Source organism: Peromyscus californicus, unplaced genomic scaffold (genome assembly GCF_007827085.1).
Source record: "Peromyscus californicus insignis strain IS unplaced genomic scaffold, ASM782708v3 Scaffold_1__1_contigs__length_55948999, whole genome shotgun sequence".
In the NCBI taxonomy this organism is placed as follows: Eukaryota; Metazoa; Chordata; class Mammalia; order Rodentia; family Cricetidae; genus Peromyscus; species Peromyscus californicus.
In genome coordinates, this window is record NW_026294492.1 from 30746793 (window position 1) to 30759417 (window position 12625).

Below are 12625 nucleotides of genomic sequence, written 5' to 3' on the forward strand. Positions count from 1 at the left end.
CGTATTTCTTTATAGACAATAGTTTCCTGGACGCTTGAGATGTCTGTGGACATTGCTGACAATATGATGCTCTAGTTGCGATTATTAACTGTTTTACAGAATATGTTAATATTACCCCTTTTTTCTCTTTCTCTATAATGTGTTTTTTGTTTTTTGTTCTTTTTTCCCCACATGGATTGACAACTGTATTTTAGCTGCTCTGCAGTTCTGATCCCCAGAACCACTCTAGCTACTGTTATATATTTGATTCTTCAAAAAGTATCCCACAACTTGCCTGTCCTTTTTGTTCGCTTACTGATTTTACTCCTCATTTCCCATCATCCTCAAATATTAATTTATAACTTTCCAAAGCTTTTTTGCTCTGGCTTATCTAGAGTTTAGATGTGGTGTGGTCTTTTCTCCAGACATTTTCTAACTCTCTGATTTTACAGGAGTTGACCTACCCATTTCAGCAGGAATACTTGACCAGCAATACATGGAGGAAGAAAGTGGGAATCCAGAGACAACCTGGTCCTCGGATATGCTTAAAAACAGAAACAGGGCTGGCTGACTCAGTCTCAGAGATGCCTGGGGCCGTCTGAATTTCCATGCTGGAAATCCTGTGTCCTAGGAAATTAAGCACTGGACACCTGGTAATCAAGTGCCCTGGTCCCCAGAGTGACCTTTCTATGGAAGGCAGAAAATATTATAGCTGGCCAGAAGGTAGAAATTTGCTGCCTCCTCTACCTCCTTGGTTGTATCCTGAGGGTACCCATGGGCTCCCTGTGTACAGGGGCTGATTATAAATGCCATTTTTCCTGCTTTTCTCAACTTCACCCTCCTTTTTACCTCTGTGCCTTCTCCCTACCAGTCAGAACTCTTGCTCTGGCATTTGGGCCATAGCAGCCATGACAGACTGCAGGATACACACCAAGAAGAATCAAGAGAAACATTTCAATGCAGGGTATGGGCTGCGCAACGAGGGCTGAGGAGGTGTAATACACATGTTTACTACACGAGGCCCCAGAACACTGCTTATTTTAGTAACTTGTCAAATAACCCATTCCATGTTTTACAGACTTCTTAAATACTTGATAAGTCTTCATTGATAATACCAATCTCTGTAAATAAAGACAAAATCTGTTCAATTATTTCTTTGTATGTATTTTGCTGAGTTTCCTTTTCGAGATAACCAGAGTACTTGACCCATTGTGTTGAATAGCTCTCCATTTCTGGTTTGAAATATTAAAGCAGAGGGCTGAGAGATGGTTCAGTTGGTAAAGTGGTTGTGTTTGTCTTGTAAGCATGAGGACCTGAGTTCGATCCCCAGAACCCATTTTCTTTTTTTTTTTTTAAATGAAGCCAGGCATAGTGGCACATGCTTGTCATCTCAGGGCTGGGGGGGGGGCAGAGGTAGGCGGATCCTTTGGGTTCGATTTTCAGCCAGTCTATTCGATGCAGCTCCTGGTCAACAAGAGACACTGTCTTAAAAGAAACATCAGTGGTGCCTGAGGAAGGACAACTCTGGCTGGCCTCTGGCCTCCTGTGTGCGCGCGCGTGCACACACAGGTAGATGAACAGCCTTATTAAATAAGAAACACAGAGCCAATTGCAGAGTTAAAAGCCCAAGAGATCAGAGCAGTAGCTGAGAGTAGTCTGTCCTTTTATTGACTTTCTGTTCTGCCTTCTCATTGGTTGTAAACCCAACCACATGACCTCCTTGCCCACTGCCTGTCTATACAGACCTCCAGGTCTTCTATGGTTGGTATTGAGATTAAAGGCGTGTGTCTCCATGCTGGCTGTATCCTTGAACACACAGAGATCTGTCTGTCATGTGAACTGGATTAAAGGTGTGCGCCACCGCCACCACCCAGCTTCTGCTTTGGCTTGCTATTAGCTCTGACCCCCAGGCAACTTTATTTATTAACATACAAATAAAATCACATTTCAGTACAAATAAAATCTCACCATACACACACACACATACATTTTCTTTTTCTCTAGCAAAGTTTACATTTCTTATCAGTATTTTAATATATGCAGCTAGAATTCGGTAGGGTTTTTTTTCTCATTATTGCTATCTTATGCCTTATCAACACACAAACTGAGAATTAAACCAAATGGCTTGCACACCTAACATCCCCGGCTCCCGAAGTCATTCTCCATTTATCTTGCCTCATTCGCTTTCTTTTTCCTTCATTTGGATCCACTGTACCAAAGCTCCATGCTCAGATGTTCCTGTGTCCACAACATAGCAAGCTCCCTGGATACCTGCACAGTCCCCGGTCCTGGTATCCATGCCTTTTCGTACCCTTCTCACTTTACATAGGGCTGATGCAATCATGGAGCTGTTGTAGGAAGGAAGGTGAGTGACTTCTGAGACTGGGTCATAATACATGGCAGCTTTGGCTTGGTCCCTTTTTAGATCATTTGCTCCGAGGAAGGCCACTGACTGTGTCTTGAAGACCTGAAACAATCCATGGAGAGGCCACATGGGAGGTCCGGAGGCCAATGGTCAGCATCACTTGAGTGTACCGTCCTAGAAACAGACCCTCAGTCCCGGCAAAGCTTCAGATCACTGCAGCCCCGACTGGCACCTGGACCACAGCCCTCAGGTGTGGTGGTATTGTGTTCCCCAAAATATTGTGCACCCTAATAAACTTATCTGGGCTCAGAGAACAGAACAGCCACTAGATACAGAGGCTAGAAAATGGTGGCACTCACGCCTTTAATCCTAGCAGTCCAGAGGCAGAAATCCGTCTGGATCTCTGTGAGTTCAAGGCCACAAAGGATACAGTCAAGCATGGTGACTCACGCTTTTAATTCCAGAAAGTGAGCCTTTAATCCCAGGGAGTGATGGCAGAAAGCAGAAAGGTATATAAGGCGTGAGGACCAGGAACTAGAGCTGGTTAAGCTTTCAGGCTTTGGAGCAGCAGTTCAGCTGAGATCCATTTGGATGAGGACTCAGAGGCTTCCAGTCTGAGGAAACAGGATCAGCTGAGGAACTGGCAAGGTGAGATGGCTGTGGCCTGTTCTGTCTCTCTGATCTTCCAGCATTCACCCCAATACCTGGCTCTGGGTTTGTTTTTATTAATAAGACTCTTTAAGATTCATGCTACACTCAGGTCAGCTAAGCTGTGCCTAAGTTTTTGACCCACAGAAGCAGTATGGGACAGTAAACGTCTGTCACCATTTCAAACCGCTAAATTACATTGCAGTAGATAATAAATGCAGCCCAAAGGCCTGCAGGGAATTTCCGTTGGGTCCCAGGGACTTCACTCCATCCTTGTGGGATAAATTTGTGATTGTTGGAAAATAGACTGAATACCATAGTTAACCTCACCAACTTTCTCTCTTTTTTGGGGGGTGGGGTGCAGTGAACTTTATTGATGGTCTCAAGTCCCTTGTGTACTTATGGGGGGTCTGGGACAGAAACCGTGAAGGGAGATGCTCAGTGTTAGGGGCTGACTTGGAACAGGGACTCCTTCGCAGCAGAGGGCCTCACTCTTCCTGCCGTTCTTGCTCAGGTGGGTGGTCCCAATGGTCCAGGGCATCTTACTCCTTGGGGGCCATGTGGCCCATGAGACATACCACTCTGTGGTAGTCAAATTTCCTGTCCTACCAGGAAATGAGCTTGGCCAAGTGGTCGTTGAGAACAATGCCAGTCCTGGTTTCAAAGGTGGAAGAATGGGTGTCAGTGTTCAGAGTTGCAGGAAGCAGCCTGGTCCTCAGTGTAGCCCGCGATGCCCTTTGGTGCCCCCCACCCCCCCATGCCTGTTTCACGACTTTCTTGATGTCACTGTTCTTGGCAGCTTTCTCCAGGAGGCGTGCCATATTCATGATGGACACATTGGGGATAGGAACGTAGAAGGCCATGCCAGTGAGCTTCTTGCTCAGCTCTGGCGTGGTCCTGCCCACAGCCTTGGTAACACTGGTCGACAGACACAGAGATGATGTTCTGGGGCAGTCTCGAGACCATCAGACCCCTACTGTACACAGAGACTGTCGGTAGTGATAGCATGGACTGTGGTCGGAAGTCCCTTGATGACGTTGGCATGGATGACCTTGGCAGGCGGGCTAAGCAGTCGGCAGTACAGAAGGCATTGCTGACGATCTTGAGTGAGTTGTCATACTTCTGGTGGCCCACAGCCATCAAAAACATCAACAGAAGGGGAGGAGATGAAGACCCATTTGGTTCCACCCTTCCAAGAGGGCCTTGGCACTCTCTATGGCAGCGAAGACACCGGTAACTTACACAACAGCACTGGCATTGTCCCATTTTATGATGGCGGGATCTCACTCCTGGAAGACGGGGGTGGCTTTCGTGTTGACGACAAGCTCCCCGTTCTCTGCCGTGACTGTGCTGTGGATCTTGCTGGAACATGTAGACCACATAGTTGAGGTCTGTGGGGGGCCATTGATGGGAACAACATCCATTTCTGCCAGAGTGGAAAGCAGCCCTGGGAACCAGGCCCTGGGCCATATCTGTTCACTCCGACCTTTACCATCGTGAGTCAAGGATGGAGCTGGCACTACGTGACAAGATCCAGCTGTCCTGGAACAGGGAGGACCAGAGAGCCTCCTTACCAACTTCCTAGTGAAAACATCCAAAATACATTTTCTTTCTTTACTCCTTATACTTCTTGTATAATATTTAAAGGACCAGCCTTAATATTAATACTTCCCAGGGGCACAGGAGATAAAACTACTAACGGCGAGGACTATTTTTGGGAAATAGAATCTCAGCACACAGAGCTCTATAGTCCACTTGCTTTAATTCCTCTGGCATAACATCCTTTATACACAGCTTCAGTTCTGTTCTCATGCCTAGCTCCTTTCTTGCCTGATTTCTCTCTATATTTATCTACTGCTCCCTCTAAGTTCTATCTTAATTCTCTCGTCTTAATTCTGCCTCATCTAGGTCCTTTTCATCTTGTTCTTACCCAGCTAGTACTTCCCCATCTGACTCTTCCTCATCTTCCATCTCGTCCACCCATTCCCTCTGATCAAAATCCTCCTTATCCCTCTCTGTTCTCCATCTCTTCGTTCCCCTCCAAGTCTCTCTGGAGTCCAGTTATAAACCCAAGCAATATTAATCCCCTTGTCGAGCAAGGTCACCAGGCTTGAATTCTACGGGGTCATAAAGGTAAGTAAGAATTTTCCTCAGGCAGTGACCACCAGGCTTTCTTTTACAACCCAAAATGGGAGTGGCAAAAGAGGAGGTCAATTGAGTGCTAGTGACCAGTTAGTATATGAAAATGGGGATCTACGAGCTCAGTCTACATTCCAAGAAGTGGTTAGGTAAGAAGTTAGGGGGTCTTTAAAGTTAGTAAGGCTGTATAAGAAAGGAGGGTCCAAGCTAAATTGTGTAAAGCTATTACTTAAGGTCCATCTGACCTAGGTGGTGTCTCCTTGTGGAATTTGTCTTAAATCAGGAGACTTGTATGTGGACTGTTATTACTGCTAGTCATTGAAAGTGGTTAAGGGAGATATCTGATTCCAGAGGAAGCCTTTCTCCAAATACCTGGAATGTGTATGTCCAGAGAGTGATCAGTCCACATTGTTAGCCCTTCTCAGGGAAAAAATCAATTGGGAAAATTATGAAGGCACACATGATTTTCAGAACAGAAGACAACTGATATATAACAAGTCAAACAACACCAAAAGCTCCTTGTTAATTTGGCTTCCTCTGGAGGAATTCCTTGATCCCCTCAGGTGGTATCTTCGCCATCTGAGTTCTATAATATTTTCCTGCAGCCTGTAGCAACTTATTTTCTTGACTCTTATCCCTTCCGTAGCATATGAAATACATTCTTACCCTCACTCCTAACATCTTTAATATCATTACATCTTACTTCCTCTTTTAATTGAAATCTGAACACATCTCTGGGTTTGTTCTCATGATTTTAGGCTCCTTGTTCCTTCTGCTGTTACAGCAACATGTGCCTGTTGTCGACTTTTAGACGGTATTTTTAAAAAGAAAGTAGAAGAAAACTAATCTTCCATGTTCCCCCTACCTGGTGGAAGACAGTTCTGTCACTTATGAGATGACTGAGCATCTGTACAGTCCTGGATGCTGTGCTTCCAGGTACATATACACATACACATATGCATACACACATATACATATATACATATACATACACACATATAAATACACATATACATACACATGCATATACACATACACATTGCATACATACATACACATATGCACATATATACATATAATATACACATACACACATACACACACATACATATACACATATACATACATATATGTATATACATACACATATACACATATACATACACATATACATACATACGCATATACATACATACACATATACATACATACGCATATACACACATACACACATACATATACACATACATTCATATACATACATACAAAACCATATACAAGATAAGCTTCTAGTCTACAAAGGGGTACGGAAAAGTAGCGGCAAATTAAACGATATAATTTATAGAAGAACAAAGGGAGATCAGGTTTACTCTGGAGCACACGCGGGCTCAGTGTGCAGGGAGGGGTCTCCGACTCACAGAGATCCGCCTGGCTCTGCCTCCCGAGTGCTGGGATTAAAGGCGTGCGCCACCACCGCCAGTGGATGATTCCTTCCGATATGTGGTTCTGAGCGGCAGCCCAGCATGCTCTAGAATATTCTGTCTCTCTCTCTCCCTCTCTCCCTGTCCCCAGTCCGTCTGTCTGTCTCATCTCATGTAGGTTGGTCTGGCCTGGAACTCGCTATGTGGCTGAGAATGACCTTGAACTTCTGATCTTCCGGTTTCCACCTTCCAGGTGCTGAGATTATACATGTGCAGCCCCATGCCTGACCTGCACGGTGCTGGGGGCGGAACCTACACGCTGTGCCCGCTAGGCGGGCACTCTGCCAGCGGAGCCGCGCTCCAGCCCTGGGACGCTCTTGACTCCCCTGCGTCTAGCCACGGCTTCGTCTCTCTTCTCCACTCTGCACTGAGCTGCATGGAATGCCATCTGTACTGCTCTGTCACTTCTGTCCTTTGATGTCCCCTCAGTGAACGCTGACACTTCACTGAGGTTTTCCCTATCAATGACGACGTAAGGGTCGGTTTTCCCAGTGCAGAAGCCCATGCAAGCTGACTTTCCAGGAAAGGACTTGGTCTCCTGTAGAGCTCTGTCAAAACCCACCCAGGCCGATTGCTTAAGTGGTTAACCAGGAGAGCTGGGCTGCCGCCCCCTTACTGTACTGGGCGAGAGCTGCTTTTCCCTGAAATAACAAATGTAGGGCTGGAGCCGAGGTTCTCCACATTTGCCTCCTTGATTGTGCCGGTTAAAAGCCCTGCAGACCCAGGACTGGGGTCCCTGAATCTGAAGGCTTTGCTGTCTGTGCCCTGCACACATCCTCACCTCCACACTGCCCTTACCACCTCCTTCCTCCAGGTGATTTGCTGCTCCAGCAAGCCCCAAGACAAGCTGCCTTCAACCTCTGTTAGCATGGCAACCAAGAAACCACACGTCACCACACAGAATGGCCATTTCTTTGCCCTGATGCTATTCAGCCCCTGAGCAGCACACAGCAGGGTGGCCTTCCTGTTTTGTGGAAATGCTGTGTGCTCTGCTGGCTTCTGTCTCAAGGTTCTCCTCCAGTCTTACGGGATGTTTCTTCTTAGTCTCCATTGCAATTCTGCCTTCCTCAGACCTCCATTCAGAGTCCCGCTCCCTTCCCTACTTATCCCAGATCCTTCCAACTGCTTTTCATGTGTGAAGTGGGATGCTCTTGTCTTGTTCCTAAACCCGAACAACAGAGACATGTAGTGGGTATTCATTCCACCTACCGCCTTGGGGTTCCTGGGGAGCACGTACATAGGTCCCTTCTCTCTCAAGCTTTTGGATGGTAGAGACCCAATCAGGTGGCATGAACCAGCATGGGACCAGTTCTCAGTCTTCCAGGACTCTGCGACTGAATCTGCCTTATCCTGTATTGATTTGTTCCCCCCATATAATCCTTTAATAAATAGTCCTTTTTATCAGCAATCCACGTATTTCCTGCATTATCTGGTGCCCAACATGGGGCACGAACCCACGACCCTGAGATTAAGAGTCTCGTGTTCTATTTACTGAGCTAGCTAGGCTGGTACCCCAAGGGCATAGGCAGAACAAATATCCACTACAGAGACATTCAGCAACAACAATCATGAAACGAATTTTTAAACAAATTAATATTCTTCAGTATACATCAGGTTTCTGCCTTTGCTCTGAAGCAGCCATTGAACACCTCTCTGTAGTGTCACCTGCTGTGACATTGCCCCTGGGATAACCCTTAGTGAACTCAGGAGAAACGTGGATGAAACCTGTTGATTCCTTCTTCCTGAAACTCCGCCTGCCATTGGTCAGGATTTCCTTCAGGAACTTCTCTTCAATGTTCTCTCATCCGATGTCTCACGGGGTCCCACTAACTCTTCCCTGTAATACCATCTAGGTGTAAACCCAGACGCCTTCCACTTGTCTCGTCCCCTCCTGCCAGCCTGGTTTGAGGCCTCGGCATCTCTTCCTTGCACGACTCTCCCAATTAGGTTCCCCTCCCCGCTTGCCCATTCCAATTTTTTTCTCTAACCACCCTCCATAGCAATCTTTGGAACCTGCACATCTCATCCTAACCCCACCCCCCCACCCCCACTTGTGTTCATCCCATGGCTCTTGTCCATCTTTCCGGAAATGTCGCGGCACTTCTTTCTTGTGCTTTGATCTCTAGCTTCAGGAGCAATGGGTGGTGTCCAGGCCTGCTGTAGGATCTCTGGATCCATTGCTGTAGGATCTCTGGATCCATTTCCCCTCAGTCCAGTGCTGCTCGTTACACACCAGCCCCTTCTCCTCACCAGACATCAGCTGAAGAGACAGTTACTTAGGAAGACTGTCCATGGCAGTGGTTCTCAACCTGTGGGTCGCGACCCATTGGGGGGGCGGCGTCGAATGACCCTTTCACAAGGGTCACCTAAGACCACTGGAAAACAAAGACATTTACATTATGATTCGTAACAGTAGCAAAAATTACAGTTATAAAGTAGCAACAAAAATAATTTTACGGTTGGAGGGGGTCAGCACAGCATGAGGAACTGTATTAAAGGGTCCCAGCATTGGGAAGGTTGAGAGCCACTGCTCTAGGATCATAAAGCAAATGAAGTACTCTTCCCTTATTCCTGCTTCCTGAAGCCTCGTCACTCCCTGTCCCCTTACTAAGACTGTTTTCTTCTTTGTCCGTCCACATCATTCTTGAAAATTGTCTTGTCTTGAAAAGCATTCTAGCATACCAAGGAGAAGCGTTTGCTGGGCTTCTGAACCAGTGCTTCTGCTCAGCTCTGCAACCATGCACAGGGTTTCTAATCCCCCATCCTGCTTGGTTTCCTCACCTGTTTAACAAGGCCTCATTACTTCTTTTGAGGCGGAGTAGGTTGACTATTACCTGTAAAGTGCTGGACTGTGTTTAATCCGTAGTTAGGGCTCACTGGCTATTAACTACCATTATGTGTTGCCTTCCCCAGAGAGAATGCATGTTTTATGAGACCAAGTTAGATCTAAGTACCTTCTAATCCTCCCCCCCTACCCTCATCCCTAGACCCATGCCCTGCTTGCCTCTACTCTGCTCACAGTCCTGGTCCATCAGCCAGATGGACATCAGCAGTCCATGCCTCCGGCTTCAGGTTGGTTTTACTACTACAAAGCACCAGCAGGAATGGAGTGGGGAGTGGTTTGCAGCTCTGTTGTTCTGGTTCCTTCCAGTGGGGACCTGAGGGGATATAGCCTTGGCCATAATTCAAAGTCAAATGCCCCATCAGGTGACCTCTCCACAGACCCCACTAATAGCCCCTGCTTCCATTCCAGTCTCGGGGTCTCTCTACAGCCCAGGGCTTCTTAAACTACCCCATTTGTTAAACTCCCCCAAAATTGCCAGTCTGAATGTGCCATCTGGTTACTAAAAGGGCCTCGAGGGTCCTGGGACCCGGTCTGTCTTGTTCATCGTCGATTCCAAATGACCTGGCATAAAAAGAGAAGCTTAATAAAATCCTCGAAGAAAGGAATTCATGAATGGATGCACAGTCAGCATTTAACGGACGAGAAGGTGTTAGCCTGGGCAATGACGGGGAGAAAAGTGTTCCAGGGAAGAAATAGAGTAGAAAGTGCAATGGAGATAGTAAATGACGTTTTGAGTCAGTTAAAAAAGAAATAATTATGGCTGATTGTGAGAAATGAGTCTGATGAAGAAAGAATGGCGTTTGTTCCCACAGTCTCTGTCAGCGCTGTGTTCGAGGATATTTGCTTATAGTCAATGAGATTATGTCCTAATCTGAATGGGCAATGTTCAGGCTGCTATAACAAAAATGTCCTGAACTGGACGCTTTATAAGTAACAGAAATTTATTTGAGTTCAGGAGGCTGGGAACTACAAGAGCAAGGTGCTAATAGTTTTCATGTCTGGTCAGGACCTACTCTCGTATTGAAAAATGGTACCATCTCTCTGTCCCCACTCAGTAGGAGGTGAAAGATAGTTTTCTGCAGCCTCTTCTTTAAGGGCACTAAGAATTCTCACGACCCAGTCACCTCCCTAAGGCCTCACATACTACTATCCTGTTAGGGATATGTACTCTGGGATAAGGTAGAGGACACAAACATGTCAATCATAGGAGATAATGAAGGAGGAAAGTTACATGACTGTATGTGTGCACATGCACACATAAGTATAAATATATATACAAACATGTATATTTACAAAAATCACAAGTGAATGGTATGGCTTTGTTTTAGTAGTACATTGCTGTGTGTGTATATGAATGGGTGTGTATGTGTTTGTGTGTGTGTGTGTGTGTGTGTGCATTTGCATGTACGAACATATAAATACGGAGGTCAGGGGACAATTGTGGGTGTTATTCAGGTGCTTATCATATTGTCACTAATTTTCTTTCTTGAGGCAGGGTATGATGTAGCCCCGGCTAGTCTGGAATTTGCTGCGTAGCCTAGCACGATCTTGAACTTGCATCCACTACCCCAGTACTAGGATTACCAGCATGAGTGACAGTTCCTGGTGTATGTGGTACAGGGGACTGAACTGAAGAATTCAGGCTTGCTAGGTAAACACTTTACCACTGAGTTGCAGCCTCAACCTGGTACTAAGATTTTGTTTTTTTGTTTTTTTTGTTTTGTTTTGTTTTGTTTTTTTGAGACCAGGTTTCTCTGTGTAGTTTTGGTGCCTGGAGCTCGCTCTGTAGACCAGGCAGGCCTCGAACTCACAAAGATCCACCTGGCTCTGCCTCCTGAATGCTGGGATTAAAGGTATGCGCCACCACCGCCCGGCCATGTACTAAGTTTTAAAATACAGAAATTCTTAATGTTGCAGAAAAAGATTATATTGTTCCATATGTTTTTATCTTTGTTTTGCTGTGATTATAACTTCCAAGTGGGAGAACAAAACCTGGACTGGTTAATTGTGATGATCTGTCTGAAATGACTTATCAAAAATGTGGGTATACAAACAGGGCCTATCAGAGCCTTTGAATTCAAATCCACGAATGGAATGTAGCCATGAGGACGTAGGGTTGGGCTACTGGTGGCTCTATTTCCTGTCATTTAAACAGAGTCTATCTTTAATAGAGTGAAGCCAGCATAAATAAAATGAAGCAACACAGGGCAGAAAAGAGATGCAGAGAAACAGGAACTGTAGTCAGATAACTAGTATGGTGGTTTGAATAAGAATGGCCCCATAGGCTCACATATTTGAATGCTTGATTCTTAATTGGTGGAAATGTTTGGGAAGGATTAGGGGGCATGGCCTTGTTGGAGCAGATGTGTCACTGGGGTGGGCTTTGGGGTTTCAAAATCCCATACCGTTACCAGTTAGATCTCTTTCTGTCTTGTGTTTGTGGATCAGATATAAGCTCCCATCAACTGCTCCAATGCCATGCCTGCCTGCCTGCTGCCATGCTCCCTGCTCTGGTGGTCATGAACTCACCCTCTGAAACTGTGAGCCCCAATAAACCCTTTCTTCTTCTATAAGCTACCTTAGTCACGGTGGCTCTTCATAGCAGTTGAAAAATAATTAAGTCAGCTAGCTTTAGGGAGAGAGAATGGGAAAAGTATGAACCATGGTTAGATATTTGAGATCCTTGATGCAGCTAGGCCTGAAGTCTTACTCTTGACTTTCCTGGTCACAAAACCCAACAAAAATTCCCTTCTAGATAGTTGGTTTTCTGTCTTTTACAACTGGGAAACCATATAGATTTCAGAAACAAGCCATTGCTTGAGACTGACCCTCCAACGAAGAGCTGGCTGGGTGTACGTGTGGTATATGAGGTCTTTCCTATGAGGGGCACAAGGGTTGACAATCCTTGTCTTGCTTTCTGAAACATGTGATTTTAATGGTCACCCCGTGTTTCTCTATACTTAGATTAGATGCCTGCTGAGATTAGAGCTTTAGAGGAGTCATTAAAATTTCATGATGTTGTCTGCCTCATGCATGTCTTTCAAGGAAAGGAAAAGCTTCAGGATAAATTGGTCCCTCTGAAAGCAGAAAGGAAAAAGTCGTATGTGACTTCGTTAAGAGATACCTTTTTCCCTATTCACATGTGAGAGTGATCTATGGCTATTGTGG

At 45.6% G+C, this 12625-nt stretch overlaps 1 pseudogene; it reads right to left on the reverse strand.

Annotated features, from left to right (window-relative positions):
• Window positions 1-3368: 3368 nt before the first annotated feature.
• Window positions 3369-8790, reverse strand: LOC128116064 (glyceraldehyde-3-phosphate dehydrogenase-like; annotated as a pseudogene).
• Window positions 8791-12625: the final 3835 nt, after the last annotated feature.